The sequence below is a fragment of the Manacus candei genome, unplaced genomic scaffold (genome assembly GCF_025592945.1).
Source record: "Manacus candei isolate 608988 ecotype Guabito, Panama unplaced genomic scaffold, ASM2559294v1 h1tg000028l, whole genome shotgun sequence".
Lineage (NCBI taxonomy): Eukaryota > Metazoa > Chordata > Aves > Passeriformes > Pipridae > Manacus > Manacus candei.
Genome location: NW_026138076.1, coordinates 22,479,836 through 22,498,297, shown reverse-complemented (window position 1 = coordinate 22,498,297; position 18,462 = coordinate 22,479,836). Strand labels below are relative to the sequence as shown.

Sequence of the window (18,462 nt, the reverse complement as noted above, 5' to 3'; positions counted from 1 at the left end):
TACAGCACAGAATTCATTTAGATGGCAATATTTTCAGTTATTCATTGCAGTCACAGTGTTGGATTCATTATTTAAACTCTGTGTATTGTTGCAGTTTCAAACCACGTAGGAGAGGAATGAAACACCTCTCCTATGAGCAAAGGCTGGGAGAGTTGAAGTTGTTCAACTTGGAGAAGAGAAGGCTCCACGGAGACGGCCTTTCAGTACTTTGAGGGAACTTATAAAAAGACGTCAACAGACCTTTTAGTTATGCCTGTAGCAATAGGACAAAGGATATTTGCTTTAAACTGAAAGATGGTAGGTTCAGGCTAGATAAGAAGAAGAAATTTTCTACCTTTTGGACTTTTTTTTTAAACAGAAGTCATTTGAATTACATTTTATAGCACAATTGCCCGAACAGTTGTACTAGTACAACATACACAGCAACATCAATGAACAACAGTAGTTGAGAAAAGAAATGATGGTTGCCCAGAGAGGTGGTAGATGCCCTATCCCTGGAAACATTCCAGGTCAGGTTGGACGGGGCTCTGAGCAACATGATCTTTTTGAAGATGTCCCTTCTTATTGGGGACATCTCCAAAATACGGACTAGGTGACCTTTAAAGGTCTCTTCCAAACCAAACTATTCTAATTCTATGTAGTTCAGTTCAATTCAGTAGGAGATGTGGCAAGATGTTGTTTATTTATCTCAATATATGTGTTGTGCTGTGAAAATTTTATTCAAGGAGTATTTGAGTAATTTTTTTTTAAGGGTGACATGTAGTAGGTACAGCTAGAAAAAAGCTCTTTGGAAAAAAAACAAGAACTGTATGTACACTGCAAAATGGGAGAGGGAGACGGAGAGAGAGGATGAAGAAATGCAAACTTCCATTCCAAAACCTTCCACCCTGTCAAATTGGATTAAACTAATGTGTATCTCACACCCTGACACCTTTGCTCAGTGATGACCAGTCAAGCCAACCAACTCCTTCCAGAAATCAACTGAATTTCAATTTTCTGCCTATGAAGCCAGTAACCTAACTGATATGTAAAGAGCAGAAATCTAAAAACTAATAATTACAATTCTGCTAAATGCCTGTGACCTGAATATTATCAAAAGATCAAGGTCACTCAGAGAACATGATGCCAAGGTCCTTGTCAGTCCTAGCTAGAAAATGATCACGGAGCTAAGGTAGCACATTGGGTCAGTGCTGGATACATAGAAAATTATAGGTATCGGCTTCCAGGGAACAATGGAGCTGAATTAAATGCTTCCTAAGGTGAGCTGGCCCCTTCATGGTTACTTTGTAAATTACTGAGGTCTTCAGAACAAGACTTTTTCCGCTTTCTGTAGTTGATGTCACCTGAACATCTTTAGGCCTCTATCACTGGGACACGATTTATGGCTTAAGAGAAATTGCCAGCTGTGTATATATTTTCCATTAATCCCTGAATTTTTTAATCTCTGAATTTCTTTAAAGACTTAGCAGGAGAGAATAGAGTAAACTACTGGCACTCATCCCTCTTGTAAAGAAGAGGTGATTCCCTGAGATTTTTGTCATGTGTTCTGTGGAAGCTAAAGAGAATTCAAGTGAAGACTTCCTAAAGACAGTATGACTAAGACAGACCTGCTTACCTCATGTTCAGTTCTGAGACTTGTTTAGAATTGTTCCAAGAAAGGTGTTTAGTTATTGTAAGCCTTTCAGGGTTTTTCTTTGCCAGAATCTGTAGGTCTTTTAATTTCTTCTCTTTATTTCACTTCTAAGAGTATGTATGAAGTCTAACCTGGGGGAAAGACCACTGTTTCTGGGCAGAGAAAAAAGAAGCACACAACTAGAAAAGGATCATAAAAGCTCACTGGTTGTGAGTAAAGCTTTTACTAAAGCAGTTCTCCACAGACATACACACTTTATTCCTTGAGGTCATAGATAACCTAACAGCTGACTAAAAATTAATTCAATAGGAATTTATTTAGCATTCACTGCACAAATCACACTAATGCCCTTCTTTAAACGAAACAGTAGACACTTCAGCATGTCATGTTCAGCTTTGCTTCAACAAAACTGGCCCTCACTGTAACCATCCTAATAGTTTAAACGCCTTTATTATTGGAGACTTTAGTGCTCTGGTGAATCGCTGTGGCGGTTTGTACCACAGGAAGAATGCCAAAGGGCATTCCGGGAAATGTACTCCACCATTGCACGTGCTCTGTGGAGTACTTGGAAGTGATTGGTTGAGGATGGTTTGTTACTGTTCAAACTGCATATATAAGATGCTGTTGTTCTCAGTAAACTTGATTCAGTTGCCTGGAACCCCAAATGACTGGGTCCGTGCCCTCAATGCCGTCAAATGGCATCTATTTTTCTAGGTGTCACTGACAATATTCAATGTGAAGTAGGTTTTTGGAAGAATATTTCCCAAATGTGTGTAAATACAGATAGTGTAAAATCAACCAAAGTGATTCCCACATTTTTCAAAAGTACCAGCTCCTTTTGCCTTGTCCATCTTTTCTATCCTCTGAATTCAAAGGTTGTTGTCCAAAAATGAGGGCATGTTCACGCTATCTTTTATATTCATGTCCTACTTGTAAAAAGTGAAATGTTGCCAGCAGTTTAAAGTAGGTATCAACTCTATTGCTGAAGCAAACATTATGACCACTGATTATAGGCAGAATCATTGTCTTATGCTCCAATAAGGCAGACCCAAATGCCTCATTTGGGATCTTCATATTGTAAAAAGATGTGGCATTTCGTGCACAGTCATTTCTTGAATGTGTACTATCTGGCTTATATGTGATCCTACTCATGTAACCATATAGAATCTCATTCTCAGATATTTATTCCTCTTCTAGCCATACGCCTAGCTTGTAGATACAAAGTGCTGGAGAATATGCATGGAATAGCTCATATCTTGAAGGTAAAATATAGCTTTTTTAAAAAGTGATATATTTTTGAAAATTTCACACTATCAGAAATTGTACCAGAGACTTTAACTTCTGCAGATGTTGTGGATAATTGGTAAGAAAACTGTTTCCTGTCCTCATATTGTGATGTTCTGAGTTAAAAAATCCTTTCTATGATTCAGCTGCATACAGATAGAGATTTCCATCTCTAGAAACACTCTTGCCTCTCCATATCTAAACATTGTAATAAACTCAAATAATTCAGTGTAAGTGGTTTTTTTTTTGTTCATGTGGCTCTTGGTTCCCTGTGTTACTGTAAGAACACAGGTGGCACAAACCCTGTGAAAATCATAGGCCAGAACCTGGCACTATGGTTTAATAGGTATCTAATCTTTAGTGGTATAATAGTTACAGACAAGTAGGAACTGAGTAACAGGTGAGTAAGCCAATGAATTTATAGCTGTTTCACAGATTCTCAAAGGGTAATGATTTGTCAACCTTTCTGTCTTTTGCTTGAAATACCACAATAATTTGTTAGCAACGAGTATAGTCGGGAGAGTAGTTTTAAAGGAAATATTACTGTAGTTTGACTGTGTTATAGGTAGGAAACTAAGCTCTGCACTTGTGTGTACACTAAATTCAAATGCAATAAGCTAAAACCCAAAGCAGCTTAGTGGGTATTAGAGAATGACCTGAGGATGGGTTGCCAGTAAATTAAAGACAGCAATATATCCAGGTTGTGTAAAGCTTTGTCAAACTGTAGATTCTTTCAAGTCTTTTCTTCTAGCACAGAGGCAGAAAAGAAATGGTGAGAGATGCAATAACCCTATTATTTTTAAATGGCCACAATTTCAGTGCAGTCAGTATTGTATATGGTCTTGTTGAGTACTTTTGAGTAATTTTCTCAGATGAAGCTCTATTTTTTTATCACCACTCTTTAAATTCTGACTACATCTCTCACAACATTTATTTCACAGCTGAGGGAGTCTGTATGATTATATACTTTCATATTTCGAGAGCTATGAAATAATTGTCATGAATCTCTACCTTGACAGCCGAAGCCTGTCCTGATGCAGAAACTGTGATCTTTCCCAAAGCATCTTTTTCAAGCCATCTTCACTGAAGTCATGCGCAACATTAAGACATAGCAGAAAACAATATGCTCATAAAAGAAAACAATTGCATCTTCATGTTTTAAAGCAGCTTATAGACAATGACTATAACATTACAGTGCTGAAAGCGCTACTTATTGGTTTTTTACAGAAATAATGACAAAGGTTGACATATGTATTCTTTGACACAAATGTGATATACCAACAAAATATAAACAGATACAAGCAGAGATAATTTATAACAAATGTTAACCCATGTGTCGATGAAGAATTATCTTGAATACCAATCCACTTGCCTAGCATGTACATATCTATGTTGATTCACACTCAAAGCATGTAGATTTCTTAAGTCATCATATGATTACATTACTCATTATTAGGTAGTGATTGCACTACCCCATTTATTAGTCTCATACACTGTGTTCAGTGCTGTCAGTTCTATTTGGATCTTAACTACATTAGAGAACCATAGCAATGTTTTCTGAATGGACTTGGAGGGAAAAAGGTCAGATTTCCTCAGACTGTCAGAATGTTTTCCTTTACACTGATGACTATCTGCAATGACATCTAAATGTGACATCTTTTTGCATCACAAAGTCAAACAATCAATAAAGGGAAAAACCATGTAGAGTATCACTGAGATGACAAGCTACATGAACACTTTAGATAATTAAGATTGCTTTTTATAATTTTAGACTTACATATAGATATATACTTAGATAGATCTGACATTACAAAACATATTCTGAGTTGAGCAAAGCTGCAGCCATACCATCCTGCTGTTTCCTACCCAGCAGTGAAGCCAGTGCACAGTAAGTCTGTTTGTGCCCTCCAGTACCATGTAGTCATATCTGAACTAGCCTTAGAGTAGTTGCTTGGGTGCAAGGAACAGTCTAGTCATGGCAATGTGAAGCTCGGGACAGCTGTGATGGCAGTGTAGTCAAGGGAGGTAAATTATTCATGCAGAGGTGTTATAATGCAGTGAGATCTGTTTCTCACATCCTTAGAATGCATTCTCTAATCTCCCTACCACGATTTACATTTTCTGATATAACTAAGTGGTAAACAGTGAAAGCATAGGGACAAGGAGTTTCTGTGAAAGAAAAAAGAATCAGAATGAACAGCATCCTCTGAAAAGTAACTTGGTAATTGAAATAACTGAAGTAACTGAGAGATTTGTGAGACAGCTTTTCCTTTGCCCTGCACAATCCCTGATAATGCTTACATGGGCCAATTTGCAGAAAAGGCACACTACAAAGCTGTTTGGTCCTTCCTTAGTTATTTGAGTCTTTAAATAACAGGTAATGGCAGTGCCCATTCACCATTGTAGCTTTTCACTCTTCTTTTATAGATTGGTTTTAAGGGAAAACACTCATCATCAATTCCAAACCAGTTCTGGAATACATCCTTGAATTTCCAAACACTCAGAATAAACAAAAAAACTGACTTCTATCAGCAGCTGCCTCTTGTTTCACCTCAAAGTAACAAGCAATCCAGAGGGTGAAGAAAAGGCCAAAATCTACTTTTCTCAATATAGAACTCCCATTTCTAACAGTAGAAAAGAAAAAGTTAATGAAATGCCATCTTGTTATATATGCTGTCTGCTACTGATATCTTTGTAAAATGCCCCTAAATCTGTCTATAGTGCATTCTGCCATCAGCCACAAGTATATGTCCTGTGAGCCATTGAAGTCATTTAGGAAATACCCTGAATCACAAGTTTACAGCACACATAGAACATAGCTATCAGATTGTAAAGTAAAAAAAAAATTGAAACTGTTCTGAATCTTTACCATCAAGAAGTCAGTTAACTCTGTTTTATGGGAGGAAATAGGAACTTTCTCAATATTCCTCTTACCCAGAGTCTCACATACCTGTGATACATTGGGTGGCATTCCTGCTGTGAAACTCCCTCAGACAACCTATATTGCAGCAGTAAATTCTAGATCTAGTCCACAACGTTGGAAAACATTCACGAACAGATGGTTGCATTCAATAAAACATCAAAGTACCATCGTAAATAATTCTGTTGAATTTTTTTGCCAGTCATTTTGCAGTGGCACATTAAACATTTCCAGACACAGTTGAAAGTGAAAGGGATAGAAACATTTGGCAGTGAACACAGTGCCATAGGGCTGTTTTGACTGGTAAGGTTGAGACCAGAAATAGAAATGAGTATCTGAGTGGCACTTCATGGGATGGTTTCTGACTTGTAAAGATCAGAGAGGTCTGGGCAGTGGGAGGTCATCTGTTCTTTCCCTGCCTCTTCCACACTGCAAAGAATTTTGGTGTCTCACTCTTGCCTGCTCTGCTGACTTCTGTCTTTGTCTCTGAGTTTGGGGAAGAGAGACTTTAGGTGACATTTACTCACCTTGCTTGAGTGTCTCCTTATTTTTGAGCAAGCACGTTCTAATAGCATACCCCCAGGCAGTAGCAGAGTAAAGCTTTCTCCAAAATCAGCCAAATTCTTGCAGGTCCAAAGCAAGTATTACTGAAGTGGAGAGTGATTGTGGAATTAGATGGCTTTGCCCATAAGTCACAGGCTTCATATACAAAAAATAGAACAGATATCAGTATTTTGTGAATATATTCTATTTTAGGACAAGGGCAGCAATTAGAACAAAATTACGTAGCCAGACAGGCAAGCAATTCACCGGCTTCAGTGATTTGCTACTAAAGTCATGAAGTAATTGATTGCATTAAGCCTCAGAGAAATTCTGAAGAGAAAAAAAAGTAAAACCTGTGCCTGGTTTTGTAGTATCCTACTACTGAAAGAAAAGGATAGTTCCTTTTTACCTCTGAAAGTCCACTCTAGGAAGGATCACAGTTTTCAAATAATTCTGTGAATTAAAGATTAGTATGTATCTCTACAAGAGAATATTTCTTACTCTTTATATTGTTATAATGAGCACAGTACTGCATGGATTAAACATGCAAGCAATCTACCACTTGTAGGACTTCAAGCATAAAACACAAATCAGCAAATGCAAAACACAGTATCACTCCCTTGGAATTTTCTGAAGAAGATTTGAAATGTAAAACAACTTCCCATTAATATACAAGTCGAAGTCCCTCTCTCCTTTGTCTCATGGCACTGAAAAAAAAGTAGTCAGTTGCCAACAGCTACAGCTACAGCAGCATTCACAGCTCTATCAGATGTAGTATCCATGACTGACATTTTTTTCACTGTCATCTCCAAAAAATGCAATTCAGCTGCAGCCAGGCCTATGCAGTCCCATTTCCGCCTGAGCTGGTTCCCAGCAGTTCCTGCACTGGATGTGGACTCTCATTATATAACAGACTCAAGCAAGGGTGAAACAACTGCTTTTTACAGAACAGGCCATGTGTGAGTCAACATGAAAGGCAAACCTAGCTCAAAAGCAGAGACAAGGTGTGTCACTCTGCTACACAGCAGGGGATTCCCTAAAGCTCCGTACACTGAGTGGCCTGGAAGCTGTAGCTCCACAGTAATGTGGTTTGCCTGCTTTCCCTCTCAACAGAACTACAATGGGCTAAAGATACAGAACTGTGATAAGAAATGAGTAGGCAAATGAAAGACAAGCATAAAAAAATGCAAAAAGTTCTTTAAGCATTCTGGCTGGATATCTCCGGGGAAAAAAACCAAACCAAAACAAAACAAAATAAACCCCCCAAAAAAACCAAAATGACAGAACCAGGTATAAACAAGACTTTTTTTCTTCTTTAGTCATGACACATTTTAATGAGGTTTGAAATGAGCATAGGAAGACAGAGCAAGATAACAAGGTTATCTCCAACTCTGAATCTTCACACTATTTATGATGCTAAATTTGCAGTCTATGCTGCTCACTTACATTTCCACAAAGTAGCATAATAAAAGAACAACTAGATGGTGGCAATTTTTCCTCTAAACCAGCCTTTCTGAAAAAATATATACAGTCCTCTGGGTTCTGATATTCTTTTTACCTCTGCAGAATAATGTCCCTTTTGTATTTTATCCCTTCTTTGTTCAAAGATAAAGAGAATGTATGTACATCCAGACTCCTACTCCCCTAAGTGATATGACTCATTCACACAAGCATCTGTACCCCTTAAGAGACTGTCAGTGCTTTTTCCTCTTAACTCATTAATTTTACTTTTCTGTTATACTGAAGAACTGCTAATAAGGTAACTTTTCTCAATTGATATTCCATCTCCTCTATGTCCCGGCAGGCACCTCTTCCTCTTCAGGACTTAAAGTACGATGCGTTGAACTCTCCCCACAGTTGGCATGATGGAGGCATATATCTTCTAACAGTCACTCCATCTTCTTGAAATATTATCTGTTTTGCAGACTGCAAATTGGGACTAATGGCAGGCATCAGTGTCTGCAACAGTAAGAAGTTTTAAATACTAGCTACTATCATCCAACTTACACCTGCTGCTGCTGTAGTATAGCTATAAACTGGCTAACTACTTTCTAAGGGAATTTTTCCTTAAAGCTCTCAGCTCTAGTTACTTCATAAAATCATTTGACTTTTAAATAACTCTCCTCTATGTTCCTGAGTTAATCTTAGGAGCAGCCTTTAAGCCATGGAAAACTAGAAAAATTTATTTTGCCAATTTCGTGATAGCATTAATATGTTAAAATAAAACCCAAAAAACCATGAAGACATAAAAAGGAGAGCTTCTTTTCAAGACACTTTCTTTCTCTGCTACTGTCACAAAGTCATTAACAATTAAGTTTTCTGGCCTTTTAATGTGAGGTTGAATACATTAACAGCAGAAGAGGGTTAAGTCCATCTTGTTTGAAAAAAGCTGGTATATTGACTGAGTTTACACTGGTATGAATTGTTATCCCTAAATCTTTTCCATGTTTATTAAAAATTTCAGCTTTTTTACAGGTGAGGAACAAGATAACTAACACAAATATTAGTTGATTTAACAATAAATGGAGCTTGCAATCAGTGACACACATACTTCAGAAGTTCCCTTGGCCGTTTCAGAGGAGGTGTAACGGTAGATAATATTATATTCCTCAAAACATGACACAAGTAATTGTAAGATTAATTGGAAACTTGAGTTCTCTAATCTCTGCTGAATGGAAAACATCCCATTTGCCTCACTAGTCTTTGATCAGTATGTCTGTGTTTGCAGAGACTCATAGGACAATGTAAAAGCAAGTAAAAGTTCCTATTTTAAGGAGTCTCTTTAGTATTTCTGACACTTGTGAAACAAAGGGAGTACTAAATATTGATAATCATGTCATTTTAAAGACAAATAGGTAGGGTTTTTTATGTATTACTCACCTCAATTAATCAGGAGAGTAGCGCAGTGTGTAGTGATTCTTTTCTATTGAAAGTCATTTAAAGGTTTAACAACTAAAGGTTCAGAAACTACACATATAATAGCACGAATCATCTTAGCACAACTTTAAAATACTCCCTTCTTTGAAATCACAGTTTTCATTAAAAAATAAGGCTATAAGCTACATACTGAATATTATGGGTATGAAAAAAAATGTAAACTGTGCTGATGGGATGTGTCTGTTTAATGAAAACTAGGTGAATATAGACTAATAGTTACTGCCTGTGTCGTTGTGGCACAATCCTGGTGAAGGATAAGCAGGGTGTCAGTAGTAGTTGAGACATGTTAGTGCAGACATGCTACATCCCATGTTAGAGCCCTGTTCTTTTAGGGGCTCTAAAACATCAGTGGTAGTATCTCTCTCATGAAGGCTTTCCAGACCGCCAGCTGAGAAAAGAGGGATGTATTACTATATTTTTTGGAAAAAGAAGCATTTGAAGATGAAGGCTAAAATTCATTATTGGCCTCAGATCATATTTGCGATGAGGAAAGAATCCGGCAGAGATCCTTCCCCTATAGCAGTGCTGGCTCCCAACTGTAAGTGCTAGGGTCAGGAGAGGTCAAGTTCATTACCATCCATTGATGTGGCTCTTTTTCTTTTGGGTTCTCAGCAGGGGAAACTCATCCCACTCTTGCTGAGCCTAGATCTGGCTGATTTGGGCTGGCCAAGATCTCTGTCAACTCCTCTGGTATTTGGGGAGGTTGAGAAAACATAAACAGATTGAAGAGACAGACAAGTCAGATATCAAAATATTACCTTACACAGATTCCCAAATCTTCGTTCGCGAAGCCTAGCCATGAATGATGACCTTACACAGACTACTGGTTGATGTAAAAGATACATTATTGGGCTTTTCATTGAGGAATTCCCAGGAAATTATCAAACACTAGCTTTTTATTTCCACTTCTAACTTGCACAAAGATATGCATCTTTTCTATATGTAGTACTTATGCTCTATACCATAGACCCGGGAATCTTAAAAAAATCACCATCACGTAGCTCACAAGAAAGAGAAGGTAATCTGACTTGACAGACACACAACGTATTGAATCTTCAATTTTGTAAATGTAGACAAAAAATTATATCAGCCCAGGTATGCTGGAGCCACTAATGAAAACTGAAGTTACAGCCAATTATCCCTTTTTTCTATCAGGAAGAATGACCAGTTTGGAACAAAAGCACGGGAGAGAAAAGAAAATGGAGAGAGAGAGTGTGTGTGTGTGTGTGTGTGTGTGTAAGAGTCTCCCAAACTCTCAAACTCTCTAGTGCCTTTACAGAGCATTACAGCTATCAGCAATTTACCCTCAGAAAAGGAGCTGTCAAGTAAATGCCTTCCTATTCACATCATGTGGTACGTAAAGATCCTGAGCTGATCCATACCTCATGACTGAGGTATTGCAGGTCTCTTCCCTGCAATCAGTGTCCATTAAAAACTGATTTTGTACTAGTGACAATCTGATGGTAGTAAAATAAAATCTCCTAGACCCCCTGGTAATGAAAAATTATCTACATGGAAGGAAGAAAGAGTACAAAAAGGATTTCAGACTCCCTTAAAATTGTAACAACTTTTTTTCTCCAGTAAGTCAGTAGTCATTCTTTTTATTTTTGCTTTCATTAAGCATACTTCAAAGCATTTTGACACGCTCTATCACAGTGGACCAGACTAGTTACTTCTGAATAAGTTAAAATGTCTTGTCACTGGAGTGTGGAATAGAAGACAGTCAAAATGAAATCAGGTTGAACTGTCATTCACCTTATTGAATCAAGTGCTAACAGAATACTGACAGAGTAAAATATCCTCTTCTATAACCTCTGACCTTTTTAGATTTTCATTTTGGGAAAGAGAACTGGAAAGATCCATATCTTCTGGGTAGCAAATATTCAGAGACATAGATGCTATTATGTGATGGTATCTGTACAGAAATATAAGAGATATTCTCTTGCTTGCTTTGGCCAGGACACAGCTGTTAAGACTTATGTTGTTCCATTGCCCTTGGTCTAGTGAAGATGTAGTACAAGCCTGGCTAGTAAAAGTTAGAGTCAGATAGTTCTCCCCTAGTGTAGCTGTTTCTTAATAATTTTGCTGCATCGACCTATGAACAAAACATCTGTCAGTTTCTTACAATTATCACTTTCCTTACATTTGTAACTCTGCTCTAGTTTTCTATTTCCATGTTTTAAACTTTTATTCTGAGGTCCATTTAAACATGGAACAGTTAACTGAATTTACATAATCCCATCTTATCACATTTAAATTTCAAATTAATGATAATTACTGAGTAAAAGAGGTAGACTTTCTCCTCCTAAAAAATTAAAGAACCATGATTCCTTAAAAGCATCATGAACTTCAAAAGGAGAAAAAAAACCAATAATAATTAAAAAATCCCATCTCCTTCTACTCCTTGTCTCAAGTATTTTAATGATGAAAGTACAGTTTCCCTCCAACTTAGAGCATCAGTGCTGGAGGAGTTGGAAATAATATCCTGCTTTCAGTTACCAGAGACTTGTTCTCAGATTTGGTTCATTTGATATCATTATAAATTGAAAATGTGGAAGCAAGTTGCTTGCAATCTGCCGAGAAACAAAACATGGGCAAATTTTTAAGAACATAAAAGACTTTTCACCTTATGTGAAGATCAGGAAGGTGCCGTGTGCTCAGTGGCAGAGGTAGGGGAGGCAGAAATCACATTGTTCACCCATGGGCAGCACACCTGAGGATTACAAACATAAGACATGAGCTGAGAGTTAAAAGGATGTTTGAATTTCAGCAAGTACTCTAGCTCAGGAGGTTAAACAGTGGATAGTGGAAAGTACAATTGATTTGTTTTTCAGGAAATAGCCAGTCTGATTCAAGGGATGAAGCCACCAGCAGCCAGTGCAGGAATTCATGCAGGAATTCAGGAAGATGCTGAGAATCTGTAAAACAAGGACATTTTAGCAATTGTGGGGAAATTTCTCCTGAGCTAAAATAGCCTTATGAATTTATTTCAGAAAAAAAAAAGTTGCTGAGAGATACCCTGAATGAGATTTTAAATTTACTGAACAAAGGCACCCAGAGGCACCTATCTGGCAACATCTGGTTTAGTTCTGAAGGAAGGGAAGGCCATGCAGTGAGATGGGTATGCTATTTCGCTTTGCGCTAAATGCAACTGACCTTAGGCAGGGTGGACTGTGATTCAGAATAAGAGCCCTCAGTTTTAGAAGGATTCTGACCACTGCAGAAATCATTTAAATTCATACTCTTGCTGTCTTCACAAATTTGATGCCTTTGAAGCTTGAAAAATCTTGCTCTTTGTAGGTTAAAAATACAGATGACAAACAGAAATCTCATGGAACTGGTATGGTCCATAGAGTAAATAAACTTCAACAAGGAAAAAGAAGTATCCAACTGGTATAAAAACCATGAACCAACATGATTAAACAGTAAAAACTGAGGAAACAAAGTACCTTTGACAAGTTCCATAATTCCATGCACCATGTCACCTTTCATTTCATTTAATGAATAACATGTAAACACAAAAATATCTTTTATGTCATTGGTGCAAGTCACTGTTATACTGCTTATATATAATTTTCTCTAGAAAACAGGAAATGTTAGCTCATTATCTCAAAAGTTATTCCACATTAAATCCCATAATACATAACTCCAAATTTGATGCCTGTATTACTTTAAAGAGTCTTTTGTATGTTCCTCACTGAGGCAAAACGCGTACATTTATCACTTTAAAACAAATGTCTTTGAGGTATATATCACTATAATTAGATAAATATATAAAATTTGAAATTTTGGAAGATGGCTGCCGATGTTGCAGCACTGCTTCTCAATTGCAGTGCTGGCACAGCATGGACTGCAGCCTGATCAAAATGCACTACACAAAGCAACCATTTCTTTTCAGATGTTTAGAAGCCAGGTTCTTTTTTAAACTTCTCTTCCTTTCTGAACCATCATCAGTTCACTGCCTTGTTTCTAAATAAGCACCCACCAGCTTATACATTCAGATACACAGTCGCAGATGGTTCAGAGACCAATCTGTAATTTACCATAAGAAAGCTGAGCTGATTTAATAATGACCACTACAAAATATAAATACAACCCACACTGAGTGGATTAAGGAATGGCCAACTGACAGCCCTCAAAAGCATCTGTCAGTGAGGAAACAGTCACAGAACAAGGATTTTTTTCTCATACCTATATGTAGGCTTTTCAATGCATCTCTTAGAAAAAAACAATCACTCCTGGTATTATTTGGGAATATTTCAAAGCTGAAACCTGCGCCTAAAGAAGGTCTAAGGGGGTAGAACTGAAACGTTAAACCTAAATTATGATACAAAACCCTAATCTTACTAGGCTTAAAGAAAATCTCACCCTGGAGCTTTCCAAGTGGCATTTTAACTTCAAAGTTTCCAAGATTCAAAAAATCTACCCTTTTCCAAAATGTTTCCTTTCTAACTGCTCTGATATCTACTTTTTACTTCAGACTACTCAAGTTCTAGAAGTCAGCACAGTTAAGACACACAGAGCAACTACAAAAGGACACTCACAAAATGTAGTTACTGCTACCCATTTATGCAAAACTGATTAAAAATTGTTTAATGCTATATGCCAGAGTTGCTCAACACCATATGTAAAGAAAAATTTGAACTTTTAATGATTTGGTATAATAAATACCTGAGAGATTTGTCTAAGTCTATCTCAATGATTACTTGCAGCGTGACTTGTTTAGAGGTTTTCTTTAAGTAAGGTGACATTTTAGCATTACATGCTGGGTTTTATTTTTGATAGCTGTGCAGTTCTGTGATTTCTTATCCTATTTGTGGTTTTGGTTTTTTTTTTTTACTTCCAAAAGTATCTCATACGTACACTGGTAAAAGGTTGCAAAGTAATACTACCTAATTCCATGGTAGCAAAGCCTCAGATACATCTAATTTGTTTTTAGAGAAAATTTGCTTTACTCTTCTCCTCCATAAAGGACAAATGGTATCACATGCAAACTAATTCTGGGCACATTTTGCTGTTTATTATACTCCTGACCTTCAGAAATGGATGTTTGGTTTCATATAATTACTACATAAGGTTTTCTTTTTTTCCTATGATTATACTGAAGTTTTATTTGAAGTATCTGAATGTAAGCCATTGACAGAACACATTCTCTGTAATGATATATTCTTTGTCAATAAGCCTATATCTATATCTTCCCATTTTTTATTTTTGTGTCTGGTATCTCCCTTAAATAAGGAAAGGTTAACCAGTTATTGATATGTCTTTGCATCTTTCATAGGAAAAAACCAGATATATAATATATAATTTTTATTTAAAACTGTTCTTCATCAAGGATGCAATAGAGATGTTAAAAGTTTGATTTACTGCTTATCATTAACCTAAGGACCATAGGTACTTGTGATTTTCCTCAGAAATTCTGAAACTGCAGTTAATAGGTATTTTAAGTTCAATTTTTTCATGATTAATAAAATTAAACAAAACTACCCCAAATCAGGATTAGAAGCAGAAATTAAGGCAGTGTTATTACTTATGTCAGGGAGAAAATAAACCCCAAATATATAGTGAAGAGGTCAGAGATAAGAAATCATACAATCGTAGAAATGTCAGGGTTGGAAGGGACCTTAAAGATAATCTAGTTCCAATACCCCTGCCATTTGCAGGAAAGCAATTGTCTAGATCAGGTTGCTCAAGGCCCTATCCAACCTGGCCTTGAACACTTCCAGGGATTGGGTGTCCACAACTTCTAGATTGTCTGTCTTCCCTTGTCAACCGTTGACTTTGTTCCATCACAGAAGGTCACCAGATTTCTCAGACACAATTTGCCATTAGTAAAGCTGTACTGGCTGCCTCAGATCATCTCCTTGTCTTTTATGTGCCTTAGCACATAAAAGATCCTCTTCTAGGAGGATCTGCTTTTCCCAGGCACAGAGGTGAAGGTCACTGATGTTCCTTTCTTCCCTTTTTAAAAATGGGAGTGATGTTACCCTGTAGAGCACAATGTTTATTAAGCATTTCACAAATGCTTCCCTTATAGCTGTTCTGTTCCATCAAGGACTATATATATCCTACCAGAAATGTTGCATATGCTTTATATTGCATATATGTTAAATTTTTGCTGAATGGGTTAATGACTGCAATGTCTGTCTTCAGATTCTATATAACTATAAAACAAAAATAATAGAGCAAAAGTTTATAACAAAGGTAAGATAGAAATAATTTGTAATTCACTGTGTTAAAAGCAGCACAGACAGCAATACTGAGAGCAAGTTCTTACAGGATCTTGCAAATAGGTCACAGTTTGATACAACTAAAGTAATCTCTGTTCTGTGCCTGAGGCTGAACTCTGACTGATGGTTTAGTGTCTTATTCAAACTTGATGCCTACTACTTGGGAACTAGAAGCCTGAGATGGGACCAGAGCTGAAAGACTTTTGGTGTGTTCCACTAGTTTCTTCAGAATTCAGTGAAGAAATCTATTTTCTGACCAGATTTCTTCTAATTTGAAATGGTAATGTTTTTCCTTTATTGCCAGAAATAACATTGATTAGTTTCAAAAGTTTTGACAGATGCTTTTCAAGATTTCTTAACCTGTAGTAAATTGAAAAGGAGACAAGGGGAGTAATCAAAATATGTGCTTATTTTGCACCTGGTTCAATATGTGACGAGAGGATTTCATAGTTCCCCTACACTTAAGAGCAGTCAGTGCTTAGTTTTGGTGGCTGATTTATGCAAAAGAACTCTGCAACATGTGATGTTGCCATTCTTGCTGGCAAAGGGTAGAAAGCAGTCTAATCCTGTAAATCGCATTTGTCATTTATAGTGGTAGGATTATTCTGACCATACGTCAGACTTGAAATTGTTGTCCAAATCCTAGTTCTCTTTTGGCCCTATTTTGGGGAACAGGATGTCTCTAGCCATTAGCAACCGTGAGCTACAGATGACTCTATGGTTATTTCTAACTCACAAATGTTTCAGTGATGCATTTGGATACATGGTATCTCAGCTACTATGACAGACAAGCAAAGGACAGAGATGAGAGGCTCTCAGCTTCAGAGCAGGGACTCTAAAGCTCTGAAATACTGTCTGCAATGCTATCAATATTAAAGCCTGCATTTTAATCATTTAAGCAGTGAATATGGCTCTCCAAGCTCTGCTTCAGGGAAGTACAGCCAAGTCCCAGTCTAGGAATGGTGCACATTTGTCAGACTCAAATATTTCCGCCAAGCATTTTTTTGTTTTGTTTTGTTCACAACAGCACCTAAGAAAAAGGGGTTGGGGTTCAGTTCACAGAGGATGATAAATAAACACAGATGATGATGTGAGCAGTGTCAAAACTCCAGTTACAATGAAGACTTACTCAGCACATTACTAGTGAAAAAAACCCCAGTATTTACTTCAGGGTGAATTGAGCTGTTCTCCTGACCATCTTGCCTAGATCTCCATCTCTTACCAAGGGAGTGTAGACACTTGGAGGCAGATAGCTAAGCTCAGATGTTTCAATCCTTCCCCTCCCAGTTTTCCCCATGAAACAGAGAGGAAACAGCTATAAAGAAGTGTCCATGGTACAAAACTACTGCAAGCCAGTCTGATGTCTCTGAGACAAGCTGCTCTCAACAGCAATAAAACTGCAATCCTCATCACTGCTCAGTCAGCAGGCCTCGTCCATAGCCCTAACCTTGGAGGGACTGACTCTGAGGAAGCAGTTTATTTTCCATCCTCTATTCTGTTGAGACTGTCAAACCCAGCCCAACTGTGAAATTGCCCTTATGATTCAGAAAATTTTCATGAAAAAGAACAAGGATTTATTGTGCTCATTTTGTTTTTGTTATCTTAAAAAATTGAAGAAACAATGAACTCCATCCAGCCCTGGCATAACTAAGTACAGCCTGCACAAAAATAGCTACTTGGCTTCTCTCTGCAATTCAGTATGCATCCATTCATCAGTGCTTTGTCTGGTAGCCAGTTTGGAGCTTATGTGCTGGTGTTACAGTACAAACCAATTTTGATTAGTTGTTATTTTGTGAAATCAGTTGCTGTGAGACAACATGAACTAATTTACTGAAGTCTCAGTGTTCTACATATACTCTGGATATACTCACTAATTCTACAACCTTACTAAAAATCATAATAGAAAAGAAAAAACAACAAACCCAGATTGCCTAGAAAGCTGGGGGGGTTGTTTGTTTATTTTTTTTAAATCAAACACTCCTGATAACTCAGTGGTGAGATTTTATTTTTAATATTTTCCATTATTTCAACCTGAAAAGAATGAAGAGCTATAAAATATAATATGCAGGAGCATTATTTCTTGTCTTTGTAAGGAGAAATGCCTTTCTTGTTTTTGTGTGTGTGCATGAATTTATAGTTTTCTGTGTATTTCCAAAAAGCAGCTCCATTAGTTCAGTAATATCTGTCCTCTTTCTATAAGATCTAGATATTAACAATCTCTGGGAATATTAGATTAATTGTAATTAGATCAAAATAATGTAAAAAAAAGGATCTGAATCTGAAACTATTACTTCTCTTCACCCAAAAAGGTTTGACAGTAACCACTGTTGCCAGTTTCAGTGTCCTTGATTTCCCTATAAGAGATCTAGTACCCTTGGTTCTGTAAATATATGTATATATGTTTGGTCACATATATCACTTGTTAAATTAAGTTAGAAGCAGTTGTTAGAAACAAGACTAGAATATTCTCATATTTCCCTTCATTGTTGAATTGTTTCCTTTCTGATTTGTCTTTTTCTATATTTACAAAACTTTTATTTATACGTTGCTAAAGGAACATTTCTGCCTCTCTTAAATATGAGTTCCTTGTTGGTGCTAAGCATGTATTCACTTGTAATTTCACACATTAAGTTGACATGCACGCTCTACCCTGGAGACCAGCAAAACCACCACAGATCTAAGCCTTGATTCTCCTTTAGTCAAGGATACAGACTGCACTCATCAATCAAACTGTTGACTTGCAGGATAAATCCTTAGGTAGGTAATGTATTAGTAGCCATTACACTTGTTCTGCTAAGCCAATGACTTTGGCAGACAAGCTGTTTGCAGGTACATCATGAAGGTAAAAGAGTAGCAAGAAAAGTCATAACTACAATACCAAAAACTTTCCAGGAAGACAGGATTTTCCACCATTC

At 37.1% G+C, this 18,462-nt stretch overlaps 1 long non-coding RNA gene across 2 annotated transcripts in view; it reads right to left on the bottom strand.

Annotated features, from left to right (window-relative positions):
- Window positions 1–18,462, bottom strand: part of LOC127472274 (uncharacterized) — a 47,734-nt gene that overhangs the window by 11,532 nt on the left and 17,740 nt on the right. For both annotated transcript variants that reach the window (XR_007904937.1, XR_007904938.1), the window contains one exon: window positions 11,944–12,030. This is a non-coding gene — a long non-coding RNA (uncharacterized LOC127472274). The remainder of the gene's footprint in view (window positions 1–11,943; window positions 12,031–18,462) is intronic.